Here is a 14,871-nt window from a genome sequence, read left to right as displayed (position 1 = left end):
AAAAGAGGTCTGAAACTTTTCATGATTTCAGGCCTATATCGCTCTGCAATATCATGTTTAAAATATCATCAAAAATCATTGCGGAAAGAATGAAGCCAATTTTGAATTCCTTTATTTCGGCAGACCAACATGCTTTTTTAAAGGGTCGTTTTATTTTGGATGCGGTTGCTATGACTCAAGAGGCTCTGTTCTCAATGCTAAAAAGAAACAGGGATGCGGCCATCCTCAAAATCGACTTACAAAAAGCATACGACTGTGTGGACTGGGGTTTTTTAAGAATCCTTCTTGCTAAAATTGGTCTGAAGACTCAATGTGTTAACTGGGTTATGAGCTGCGTTGAGAATGTCAAATATTCGGTTTTAGTCAACGGAATTCCTTCGCCTTTCTTCCAGGCTGAGAGGGGTCTTCGACAGGGATGCCCCCTCTCCCCTCTGCTCTTCATTCTGGTTATGAATTCCCTCAGTATGCAGATAAATAAAGCAGTAGTGGAGCAGCGATGCCAGCCGGTTAAGATCTGCAAAGAAGTCTCTCTGTCTCATAATCTTTTCGTGGATGATGTCCTAATCTTTGCTATGCTTACCAAGGCTTCATGGATCTGTATAAATGATATTCTCATCAACTTTCAAAAAGCTACAGGGCTGTTTATCAATAAGGAAAAATCTTTCCTATTTCATAATGAATCAAACATGGAGATTATTATTTGGATATCTGATCTGATGAATATCACTCCTATTCCCATAAAGCACGGGCTTAAATATCTGGGGTTTTCCTTAAAAGCAAAAGGGAACTCGCATGTGGACTGGCTATGGCTAATAGATCGTTTTTATAAAAGGATCTCATCATGGGAATTAAAACTCCTTTCGCTGGCTGGCAGATTCATCCTTATTCAGGCGGTTCTTTTACAGCTTTCAGTTTATTGCTGATGAATATCACTCCTCTTCCCATAAAGCATGGGCTTAAATATCTGGGGTTTTCCTTAAAAGCAAAAGGGAACTCACATGTGGACTGGCTATGGCTAATAGATCATTTTTATAAAAGGATCTCATCATGGGAATTAAAACTCCTTTCCCTGGTTGGCAGATTCATCCTTGTTCAGGCGGTTCTTTTACAGCTTTCAGTTTATTGGGGCCATATTTTTTTTCTCCCTGCTAGCATTATTAACCACATGAACAGATTGATTGCAAATTTTCTATGGGGTGGTCATTCTTTTCAGGACAAAATCCATCTTGTCAAGCTTTCGGCTATTTCCAAGCCAAAAAATGCTGGTGGATGGGGCCTCTTGAATCTGCGCACCTTCAGAAATGCCCTTCTGTGCAAATCACTTCACCGAGGCATTTTTGGCATGGCCCATGGAGTAAAATTATAAAGGCAAAATACCTTCGAGGTAAGAGTATTGTTTATTGGTACAGGAGAAGATCTATTGGTGTCGGGAGAGGATCGTCCATCTGGCACAGTTACAGGAAAATACAACACCTCTTCATGAAGTATTTCTGCTGGAATATATGCACAGGGGCCAGTATTCTTATTGGTTTTGATTCTATATCAGGTGCCCGGGAGCTCCCTTTTCCTCAGCCGTTGCTCCACACCCTTCATAGGCTGGGATGCTTTACCTGGGATAAGCTGATAAAGGAATGGTCGGGACTTTCCCCGGTTTGGAAGGAGGGTGAAGATCTGCACCTCCCTCTATCCATGCTCTCCCAGTGGAATATGACAAAAACGAGTCTATGCAGCTCTGGAATCTTGCAATCGGGTTCAAAAGATTCCCTGGTTTGGGGCCTCAAAAATCCCAATCAGTCAACATATGTAAAATCTATATATGCTGATCTCATCTCTATCACGGAAGGTAGTCCTCAGCCGCAGTTTCCCACCTGTTTCTGGAAGGCTGCGTGTCCTCTCAAAATGATTTTGTTCTCTTGGCTGCTATTCTGGAATAAAAATCTTTCATGGGAGGTTCTACAGAGGAAATCATGGCAGGGGCCGAGCAGATGTTCTATGTGCCTAAACGACGGGGAATCAAACTTGCACATGTTCTTTCAATGTGCCTCGACTCTCAAAATCTGGTATGTCTTGTCTTTGCAGTTTGGTTTTCCTCTCACCATCTTCTCTTCTGTCCAGGATGCCTTTTGTTGGTGGAGCAAGCATTCCTCTTCTCGGAGATCGTTGTTCATCATTTCTTGCTGGTTTCTGTGGACTTGGCGGAATGATCACATCTTCAATGGTTCGGGGATCCCTCTTCAGGCCATTATTCAGCGAATTCAGTCTTGTCATGATTTTTTTTGCCAGGATGCCTGATCGCCAATCTCTGCAAGGCGCAGCTATTTGCCTGAAGATCTTTTTAGCTTCGTTTTCTTCCTTTTCTTCTCATTTTGCTGGTATCTCCTCTTCAATTTTTGGATCTCTGCTATTCGGTCGATCTGTCTGTTCCTTTCTATGGGTTATATATATTGTAATCAATATGTGGATATGTGGATTATCTCCTTTTGTTACTGGGTCTGTTTTGGGACAATTTCGGGCCTTGTGGGCCATTTTGAGGTGATATATAGGTCTCCCTCTTTTAGCTTCTGATATGGTAGTCTTCAGACTATATGTAAATGAGTCAATTTCTAATCTTAGGGGTTTTCTCTATCTGCTGAATCTGCAGCTATATGTATGGAGGTTTTTTATATTTCCTTAATATAAATCTATGTTGGTTTTTTCTCTGAAAAAAGTTCCGTACGATCGTTCAATGTTCTCCACGGGAGACTACTATGAATTAAACGCAGTAACACGCAATTTATGATGGTTTAGATCAATAGCCAACTCATGCCATGTTGAATATTGTGTCACCTTAGCCCTCATAGAATATATGCGTGTTATTTTCATCACCAAGGATCGTTCTATTCCTTTGCTGCGAAACAACAGAAGGGTCAATGAATTACACCGATATGCTAATCTAGAATGAAGAAAGTTTTGGCCGCATGCCCAGATAATAATTACGGGCACTTAGAAGCCATAATTTCTGTATATAAGGGATGTGTTAAATTTAGCAATGAATTACACGGATATGCTAATCTAGAATGAAGAAAGCTTTGGCCGCATGCCCAGATAATAATTACGGGCACTTAGAAGCCATAGTTTCTGTATATAAGGGACGTGTTAAATTTAGCAAGAGTATGCCTATGAAAACATAAACAAAACCAATGAACAAAAATAAGAGAGACTGATTCTCAATCCATGAGCTGAACTCTCATTGGAATCTCATATTTCCATAAGATCAATGAATACATTATTATATTGTTTACATATTTCTAATTTCATTATCCATTATCTAACTAATCTACTGTCCCTAATAATTTGCTGAATGATAACTCACTACATCTATCAATTTGTTGTCATAATTCTGATAACTCAGAACAGAAAATTTTCTAACTAATTTGTCAACAATTACATAGCTTTATTTTAAGCATTATCCTCAACACTCCCCCTTAATGCTTAATGAGGTGATTCCAAGCATATCCCTTAAGTATTCGAACTTCCCTTTAGGTAGTGCTTTGGGAAATATATGTGCAAGCTGTTTGTTTGTTGTACAAAACTTTATTTGAATTTCTACTTTTGCTACATAGTCTCTTATGAAATGATATTTGATATCAATGTGTTTGGTGCGATTATGAAACACTGGATTTTTAGTTATGGCAATAGTAGACAAGTTATCACAGTAAATAGTTGTGGCATATTTTGGTTCTTGTTTTAGATTTATCAATACTTTCTTCAACCAAATTGCTTCACATGTTGTTCTTGTTGCTGCAATATACTCTGCCTCTGTGAAGACAATGAAATAGTTGGTTGCTTCTTTAAACACCATAATATTGCACCTGACCCAAGGCTAAATACATAACCTAAAGTGCTTTTTCTATCATCAAAAGATCCAGCCCAGTCACTATTTGTATACCCAACCAACCCAAAATTATTTGATGAAGTATACCAAATTCCATAATTTCTTGTTCCATAGGAATTTTTGCTGCTCCAAAATGAATCTTACTTGGACTTTGCATGAATTTGGAAATCAAGCCTACTGCATGTAAAATATTAGGCCTAAGGGCAGTAAAATACAAAAGACTTCCTACCAGACTCCTATAGGATTGAGCATCTACCTTTTAAGCTCCATCTTCTACATAAAAATTTTCATTTGTATTCATGGGTGTGCTCATGGGTTTACGATTTCCCATTTTCCATTTTTTAAGAAGATTTGAAACATATTTTTGTTATGAAATAAAAATTCCATCATCATCTGTGTCACTTCTATGCCAAGAAAATAATGGAGCAAACCCAAACCAGTGATTTCAAATTCAGTGATCATAGCCTCCCTGAACTCTTCCACTAAGAAATCACTTGAAGATGTGTATATCAAGTCATCTGCACATAAGCACACAACTATTATATCATTATCATTTGACTTGATATATAATGTGTGTTCATTTTCACTTCTATTAAACCCCTTTTTCAAAAATAAGTGTCAATTCTGCTGTACCATGCTCTAGGAGGTTGTTTAAGCACATAAAAAGCCCTTTTCAGTTTGTAGACTTTGTATTCATTTTCTGCTTCTTCATATCCTTAAGGCTTGTGAACATATACATCTTCTTTCAACTCACCATTTAGAAAGGTTGATTTAACATCAAATTGATAAACTAACCATTTATATTGTGCTGCCAATGCCAAAACAGTTATGATTGTATCAAATCTTGCAACAAGAGCATATGTTTCATTGTAGTCAATACTTGGTTGTTGAGCATATCCCTTTGCTACTAACCTTGCTTTGTGCCTTTGTATTGATCCATCAGCTACATACTTGGTTTTATACAACCATTTCACCCCAATGACTTCTTTTTCAATAGGAGGATCCACAAGCTACCATGTTGCATTCATTTTAATTGCTTCCATTTCTTCATCCATTGCTTTGCACCAAACTAACTCTTTTACTGCATCTTCAAAACATCTTGGTTCTGCTTCAATCTGAGACATCAAAGCAAAATTAGTATAACCATAAATTTTATTTAAAGATTTTGTCCTTTTTGGAGGAGGACTTGGACTTGATACACTACTTGAAGTAGCAAAAGATGATGGAGTGGATGTGGCCTCTGAAGTATTTTGATTATTGGATGAATTTGCAGAAACAAAAGATTCATCTTCTTGTACAACAATACCTGGAGTTTGTTGCTACACATCATGATTCCGCTGCCATTCTTCTTTCTCATCAAATAACACATCACAACGAATCATTAATTTTTCAGTTTATAGATTGTACAATCTATAACCTTTGGTTTCCTCACAATATCCAATAAAAATGCATTTCACACTTTTATTATCAAGCGTTCTTCTCTTTTCAGTAGGAATATGAGCATAGGCAGTGCAACCAAAGACTCTTAAATGAGAATATTGGGTTTCCTTCCACACCATGCTTCATAAGGGGTAATATTTTGCACACTTATTGTTGGGCATCTATGAAGCAAATAAACATATGTAGCTACAGCTTCAGCCCAAAAACTGTTTGGAATGTTTTTACTTTTCATCATGCTCCTAGCCATCTCAACAATTGTTTTATTCTTACGTTTAGCAATGTCATTTTGTTGGGGAGTATAACTAGTTGTCAATTGCCTTTGAATTCCATTAATTTTATAATAAGAATCAAACTTATTAGAAGTGAATTCTCCCCCTCTATCTGTGTGTAATGATTTTAGACAACAACCACTTTGATTTTCCACAAGAGCTTTAAATTGTTGAAATATGACAAATGCATCAGATTTTTCTTTAATGAAATATACCCATCTTCTTCTACTAAAATCATCCACAAAAATAATGAAATACTTATTTTTGTTGAGAGACAAGGTTTGCATAGGACCACATATATCTGCATACACTAGTTCCAGTGGTTTACTTTCTCTCCATGATTTTCCTACTGGAAATGAATCTCTATGTTGCTTACCAAGAATACACCTTTCACGGACTTTATCATTGGAACCAATAAGTGGTAACCCTTTGACCATTTGCTTGTTATATAACAATTTCAAGCCTTTCATATTCAAATGTCCATACCTTATGTGCCATAGCCAGGGACTATCATCATAAGAAACATTTAATGTTGTACTTGCTTCACAAGGGAGATCGAAAGCAAAAATTCTGTTTTGCAAAATATTAGTCTTAGCAATAATTTTACTGTGATCATTTTTATCATAGATGATGCATTGCATGTCCTTGAAAACAATTGAATATCCCTTTTCAAGGAGCTGCCCCACACTCAACAATTATATGCTAGACCAAGAACATATAAAACATCATTAATGTGCTTTGGTTTTCCTTCTTTTGTCTTCACAACAATTGTTCCCTTACCTTCAGCTTCAAGTGGCTTGTCATCTCCCAATAGTACATCAAATTTTGTAGATTCATCTATCTCTACAAAGCCATCTTTGTTTCCTGTCATGTGATTGCTTTCCTCATGAAGGACCACTTTTGTCTTTGAAAATATTTCATCTTGCTTGAAAAGCTTGCTCAATAGACTTTTCAGAAGATCTATTGATTCTTTGTTCATGAGATTAAAGAGACCCCATTAACTCATTCACAGAAAACTAAGTTAGATCCTTAGATTCCTCAATAGCAACAACAAACCCATCAAATTTTGCAGGGAAACTTCTTAAAAACTTCTCAACAATTTTTTGATCTTTTAAATTTTCTCCATAAAACCTAATTTCATTCACTATACCCATAACTCTAGTGAGAAAATCTTGAATAAATTCAGAGTTTTGCATGCACAAGGTTTAAAATTCTCTTCTTAATCACTGCAACTTAACAATTTTTACCTTATCACTTCCTTGATATTCTTGCTGCAAAGCATCCCATGCCTCCTTTGATTTTGTTACTCCAACTAGTCTCGGAAAAATAGAATCATCCATTGCTTGCTGGATTAGGAAGAGAGCCTTTGAATCTTTCTTACGATTTTCCTTTAGCTGGTTTCTTTGGTCTTGACTCCAGCGGGCAAGTGTGTGAGCATCTGGTTCTGTATATCCATTCTCTACAAAATCCCACAAATCTTGTAAGAGAAACAATGTTTTCATCTTAATGCTTCAAAAACCAAAGTTCTCACCTTTAAATATTGGTATTTGTGGCTGAGAAATATTCATATTGTTGGCCATTGTTGATAACTACTGAGAACTCCCACCAATAACTTGAATCTGCACAGGCTTCACAAAATTATGAAAACTCTTGCAAATGGGTTTCACAAACTTTTGAAACCTCCTGCGAACAACACACACTTTACATATAAATCAACTCTCTTAACCTAGCTCTGATACCATGTTAAATCTAGCAAGAGCATACATATGAAAACATAAACTAAACCACTGACCAAAAATAAGAGACACTGATCCTCAATCCATGAGCTGAACTCTTATTGGAATCTCATATCTCCATAGGATCAATGAATACATTATTATATAGCCCACATATTTCTAATTTCACTATCCATTATCTGACTAATCTACTGTCCCTAATAATTCGCTGAATAATAACTGACTACATCTATAAATTTGATGTCCTAATTCTGATAACTCAGAACAAAAAATTCGCTGGCTAATTTGTCAGCGATTACATAACTTTATTTTAAGCATTATCCTCAACAGCGCCTAAGCTGCACTTTTAAGAAAGATTAGTTAATTATCTCTAATTTGGCTGTTTTAGTTGGTTGGATCAATCTCTGAGCATCCTCAACAGCGCCTAAGCTGCATTTTTAAGAAAGATTAGTTAATTATCTCTAATTTGACTGTTTTAGTTGGTTGGATCAATCTCTGAGCGGTACAGTAGAGGGATTATTACAGATCAGGCCATCGCTTTTCTCAAAGCATCTCTAGTGAGCCAAATAAGGCAGAATATTGATTGGTAGAATTAAGCAAGGAAGAGTGCAAATAGAAGGAAAAGTAGAAGAATACGCAGCGGCAATCGCGTTTGCTTAACGATGGATACGGAAGAGAAGATGTCTGTTGAAGCGCCAGCCGAAATGGGTTTCGATCACTGACAATAGAATTGCTGGCTTTGGACAATTCATGGCTTCTCACGCTTGAAGAAGAAATTGCTAACTTGTCGACGACAGTGGAAGGGGATGTTCAGAAGGCAGACGAAGAAATTCCAAGCATGTCAGGTGAAGGTGCAAATTGTTCTATTGCAGAAGCCGAGGGTTACCGAGTTCTAATTGATTTTGAGAGGATATGCCTTTGGGATCATGATGGCGAGGTGAAGGTGGGCATTAGACTGGAGTATCCGGATTACTTGAAGAAGAGGTTAATGGAATGGGTTCACGCAGTTGCAGCTTATGTTCGTTTCTTACATGCTTCTGCAGGTATAACCTAGAGGCAACGAGCGAGATATCCTGACGCGAACTTCCAAATTTGAAAACTTTGTTGAAGAAATAAATAACTGCAACCCTGGCATATTTCAGAAGAGCGAAGGGGAGGAAGGTTGAACGATGGTCAAAAGTATATACAATATGTATTAAATGATTGGCATTGATGTTTGACCTTTTAGTAGCCAACTCTAACACGTAATAGAAGGACGCAAGACTTTTCGTATGATGAGAAGAGGGTATTTTACAACTTTCAAATGGAAAGTTAAAGGTTGGTTAGTATCAGGTTATATACCCAATTTAAAGGAAATTAAAGGAATATTAAATGTATAATCTTAATATTAACAGTGAGCTGTTTTTGGTATTTGTTTTGTGTTTTTTAATTTGATTGTGATTTAAAATGTAAATTATTATTATAAAAAATAGTAAATTATGGTCAATTTAATCACTAAGTAAAAGGGTAGTGTGTTTTTGTTTTAATATGTATTTGAGAAGACTTGATAATCAAGAATACGTGTTTTGTTATCAGTGGTTACAGGTTTAGATTTTTCATAAACTTTAACAATAATTTTTTTTATAAACTTTAACAATAAAATTTGTCCGGAGAAAATATTTATCCCAAAAATAAGCAGTTTCATTCACTATATTCACTATTTTGGTATTAGAGAATTTTTTTTTTTTTTCTTCAAATTTTTTTAAGGTCATAAAACATCATTTTAAAGATTTTTGAAAATTGACCAATACCTCTTTTATTTTAAAGCTCGTAAACATTAGTTTTATTTTATTTTAAAAATAAAACTAATAAACATATCATTATTTTTTTATATATTTATATTTATAATTTAATTAAAATTAAAAATATTTATTTTATGTAAATTGACTTTCATATGAGATTTATCCCAAATCTAAAAATATTACAAGTAAAAATCAAATAAAAATCACTCTGAAATTATTTGGCAAACATATTTATTAAATATGTTTTATTAATGGTTTATCAAATTAATTTCACAATGTTTTTTTATAAATTTTAAATTAAATTTTAAATCAATTATTTACTAAAAATAAATTTTAAATTATTTAATGATGCAAGAACATTTAAACCTAGTCAGCAGGTATGATGGTAAATTGATAAATATTATAAAAAAAAAAGAACAAAACATATTAAAATTTGAGTTTATTATATAAGTGTTTCAAATTGAGATAAACCATTGTCCAATAAACTTTCGTATTAAACTCTCTATATACAATTACATGTTAACATTTACCATGTAGGTTTGAGAATGATTTTAGTAATTAATGTGTGAAAGAACACAAAAATAAATGATAAACTTGCATTTGATTTTTTTATCATGAGTCCAAATAATGCATTTTATTACTTTCTATTTTCTTATGTAATAATGAAAACTTCATGATAGAGGAATAGTTTCCGGAGAGATATGTTTTCTGTGAAGACATTCAGAAGCCCCTTTTGGATAGAGAATTAGATAAATTACTAATAATAAGGTTACATTATTGGCAATACACTAATTATTGACAATACACCAAGGATTAAAGTTATTGTCTAGGATCATAAGAGAATTTGTAATGGCCATATGCTAGTCCACTTTAATTATCAATGCCATGATATCAATGGGGAAGTGACGGACTAACACGGGTTATAGAATCATGGGTTACATCTCTATATAGAAACTATAGTGATTCTAATTAGGTCTAATTTCACCTTTTTAATAATGTAAATTTAATGTATTTTAATGTCAATGTAAGTATGTCTAATTTCACCATGTTAATAATGTAAATTTAATCTATTTTAATGTCAATTTAAGTAGGTTTAATTTTATAATGTATTTTATTTTGTTGGAATAGGAAATAATTTATTTGAATAGAGGCATATAAATTAACTCTCTAATTGTTCTTTCTATTGATGTTAGAAGTAAAGAGGAATTATCTCATAGCTTTCATCTTCATTGCTAAGCAAACGTAAATGTTGAATGCATTTGATTTTTTTTCATTTTTTCGTTTATAATTAGTTGGCCATTCAATTTTATAAGTTTTTTATGATAAAGAAACCATTTCATCCTATCAGGTTCGAGAAATGCATACCACAAATTTGGAAAGGCCATGTTATAGATCCATTCCACATGTTTCAGATTTGGTAAGGGCATCCCATGTTGTTGAAGATCAAGTGCATTTCAAAAGAAACTTTAGTCTTCCAATTTGTTCTCAACATGGTCTAACTGATAGAGATCATATTCATTTTGATGAAAACATGATTGCAGTGCATAGAAGATTTCGAGCAAAGATAGATAGTTTGTCATTTGTCCAAATGTGCCACATTTCCCAAGAATTATATCCTCGAATCCAGGTTTTGAGAGATTTCAAAGGACCTGTTTGTAGAGGATGTAAGCATGAAAAAGGCGCCCATCATTTTTTTCGATATAATAACATGGATCCTCATGAGAAACCTCATATTTTAAGAGCTCTTACTAAGTTTTAAGAAATGCTAATAGCGCCTGCGAATCCTATTTTGCAAGTGACACATGCTCGAGGTGGGAAATATAAATATAATGGCAAGACAATTAGTTTTCTTCAAGATATTTCTATAATTGCACAATGTCTTCCCTAACATGTTGACAATATTAACTTATTAATTGTGGGGAAATATGTTTCTTAGTCTAAATATTATGAATGTTATGTCAGAAGATATCAAGTGATGATTGCATTTCTTTTCAAAATCCAACGTGATCAATATTACCGAGATGTTTTAATTGATTATGATTCAATGGATGCTTTGCCCGAAAGATCAAGAAATGTGTCCTCTGTGCTTAAATTTATTGATTGTGATATTGAACAATTTGAGATCAATTCAACTAATAATGAAAGGTTACCTATTGAGTGTATTCCCTCTCATTCTTCTTTTGTTGCTTTCCTACCAAATGAATGGAGAGTAGTGGAAGAAATTAGATCATTTCTTGATAATGCTGGTGCTTCACATGTTCAAGAAATGGATTGGCCCAATATTGAAGCCTCTCCAATTAATGAATATAATACAGAGGGGTTATTAAATACGACATTCCCCAAATTATTCCTCATTGCTGATGTTGATTGGTTGTAGCCATGTATTTGTAGCATTGTACTTCATGAGTGTTGGTCACTTTAATTGTTGATTAATTCAGACAACTAAGTGCTACATAAATTTTCAACCCAGGGAAGTCTGTTATTTCAAAGACAACTACGCACTGTATGTGCTCAATCTCAAAAGCAGTAAAAGTTGTAGTAATAAGTATACTAGTCACACCTTGTTCTAAGCAAACTGAAGCTCTACTCTGAATTACAACAAAGACAACCTATTGGAGACAAATATCAAGGGATGCTTAATTTCATTAAAAATAACAATCTAATGAAAGGAATCAATCTGCAAAGGAAAGCACTAGATATGCTTAACAGAGGACAGGACCCTATTCCCTAAGCAGGAACCTTCAGCACCTGTTTCTGATTACCATGCTTATCAACTCACTTTGTAAACTTAATTTCCAATAGAACACTCACTGATAAACTGTAAATAAGTTCCAGAAAGTAATGTAGCAATCAATTGAAAAAGCAGAGTTCAGCAATAACGCATGAGAAACATTCAGTAAAAAGAACTTTAACAAGGTATAGTTAGAAAACACACTTAACACACTGCGGAAATGGAATGGGTGAATCTTGTGATGAAGGTGGGCCCTGTCCTTATCACAAGATTCCCCAGAGAACAAGAAAGAAAAGATTGCTCAGAACAATATTCTATTCATCCATCAATATGTCATGTTAAAAAAAGATTCAGTTCCTTTTCCTTAGCTTAAAAACCTTCTAGCAGTCTATCCCCCTCTAATGTAGATGTCTCCTCTTTTTAAAGAGGAGACATCTATTACAATTGATTACATCGTAAGTCCTATATTTAACCCAATATACCAAAATAGGGTAATCAGTTTTCCCATTAACAAACTGTTGTTACAATGGTTATGGTAATGTTGACTTTGGAATGTGATTGTTACAGCCAGTGTAGCAGCTCCTTTGATGATTCTCTTTTGTTCCTGTCGAATCTAGAATGCAAATCATGGCTGTTTTAGCAACGGGATTTGCGCATCATTCTAATTGTTTCAGCAACATAACCTATAATGATAACCCTACAGTCTCCAAGCTATTTCAGCAACATAGACTGCAATGATAATTGTTTCAACAACTATTCGATTCAACGATTAACTATGAAGGTAATGTAATTATATGTAAAATAAATTAAACATATAGTAATGAGAAGAAATATTGTATATTTTAGGAAAAATGGATTAAAGTCATAATATGGACTTTAGATACAGGTTGAAAAAGGATGACATAATAGCAAAATATATGGTCAAAAAAAGGACAATGTAGGGTCCTAACATCCCCCCCAACTGAGAGGGTTGCATGTCCTCATGCAACTTTACTCTGTAATTGAGTCCGAGTACTGGGCCTTATAGTGCAAATTAATTAGGTAGTAAGTATAGAAGGTGCTATCAGACAGATCTCTGAAGCCATAAATATTTTGTAATCTTTGCCATGCTGCTACTTCCTCCTTTTTGGACAACCTGTAATGAACCTTATACTCTTGTGCTGGCATCCATAGAAGAGGGAAGTGAAAATGATATTCTATCCATTTTTTGGCACACTGCTGAACACATTTGACATAGTTAGGTAGTCGTGAAATTGTTGCTTCAACATTAAGAGGAGTAAAGGGATGATACTTCTGCCTCTCCTTAGAAGACTGTTGCCAAAATAAGTTGTTTGCTTGTAAGGCAAGAGCTCCCTTAGCTTTGACATAGTGTTGGCAGTCTTCTAAGACTGCTACATGTAACTGTTTGATGTGTTCACGCATTCTTGGTTCCTTTATAAACTAACGATATTCAACAATGAAAATGGCAACATTCTGTGGCTCGGATCGAATCCACAGAAGATGATTATCTTCTTTATGCCTTGCTGAAGGGAAGGCATTCTGCCACGTGAGTTGATTGGCAAGGAAAAAGACAAAGGCTCTAATCTGAATATCACCCACTAGAGGGTTCAGATTGAGCTTCCTATCCTCAAGGATGGCTTCATTATGAAAATACAATTCACAGAGTAGATTTTGTTAACTAGTAGATGCATATGTGAAAGTTTTCACAAACTGTTCAGGTGTAGATATCTCATGAGGTCTCCCATCTCTAATTGCTTTTATTTGGAAGAACGCTAAGCGTTTTGCAAGAAAAAGAGAGTAATTGGAAGATGGTTTCCTGGTGGCCAGTAATCTTTGAACCAAATCAAACATGAAAATTAGTCTAGTTTTTAGTTGTTTATTCTCCTTGTTCTGAGCATGAGAGTGTTGGAGCACTTGATCCAAAACTTCCCAATTTGAATATATATTATTTTTCCACGATGATTTATGCTCCTGCAAGATCCTTTCTTGCGATGTAACATATTATTTCTTCCATTTATCCATTTGTGCTTGAGTGTTGCTGGTCTGAGTGAAGATAATTTTTGTAGGCCGAGGCTCAATCTAAGTAAACACAGTCTTTGTAGACCGAGGTACAGGACTTTTAGTTTTAACAATCACAGTAGGTCGAGGTATTTGTGGTTTAACCTCTTTTTCAAAAAAATTTGAAGGCCCTATTGGTTCTTGTGTGACAGCAGGGCGTTCCTTTTTAATTGCAGCAGAAGTAGATGCAAGGGGGCCTCCAGGCAGTGGAATTTCAACTATTTTATAACCAGCTTGATGATAAATATTACCACATTGGCTGCACATATATTCGTTATACCGGTCTTTCTCTGTACTCTTCTCAGCTGCGGATGTTGCATGGGCTAAAGTATACAAATTAAGTTCTTTGTCATAGGCTTCCCTTGCCATTATTAATTCATGTTTATAAGCTTCGATTTCTAATTTTAGAAACTCATTTTCCTGTAGAAGGGAAGCCAAAGTGACTGGACTTTGTGTAGCACTTGCAGTCTTAGTGGCTGATTCTGGTGGATGAATGGCTTGTTGTTCCGTAGCAGCTACATCTCTTGTAGCCTCAGCAGGTGGTTCTTGTGTGACAATAGTTGAATTATCAGCTAGTTCTATAACAGCTACATTATTCGCATCATCATGAGCATCTAGATTTTCCATATCAGCAGATGGTTCTTGTGTGACAATTGCTGACCCAGTGGATGGTTCTTGTATAACAGTTACGGTTTATGCAACATCCTGTTTTTCTATGTCTTGTTCATTAGTAGGTGGTTCTTCTGTGGCAGCTGCTAAATCAGTAGCTGGTTCCTCTGGGGCAGTGTCATCTTGGTCATCCATTTTTTGTTCATCAACAGGTGGTTCTTGTGTGAAAATTGTTGAATCAGTAGTTGGTTCTTGTGGGGTAGCTACATCTTGGTCGTCTATCTTTTGTTCATCAGTAGGTGGTTCTTGTGTGGCCACTGCTGAATCAGTAGTTGGTTCTTGTGGGACAGCTACATGTTATACATCATCTTGG

This window comes from Pinus tabuliformis, chromosome 6 (assembly GCF_031772625.1).
Source record: "Pinus tabuliformis cultivar Carrire ecotype Pingquan chromosome 6, CPIR1, whole genome shotgun sequence".
NCBI classification, from domain to species: Eukaryota; Viridiplantae; Streptophyta; class Pinopsida; order Pinales; family Pinaceae; genus Pinus; species Pinus tabuliformis.
The sequence above is the reverse complement of the archived record's forward strand: the minus strand, read 5'-3'. Positions refer to the sequence as shown.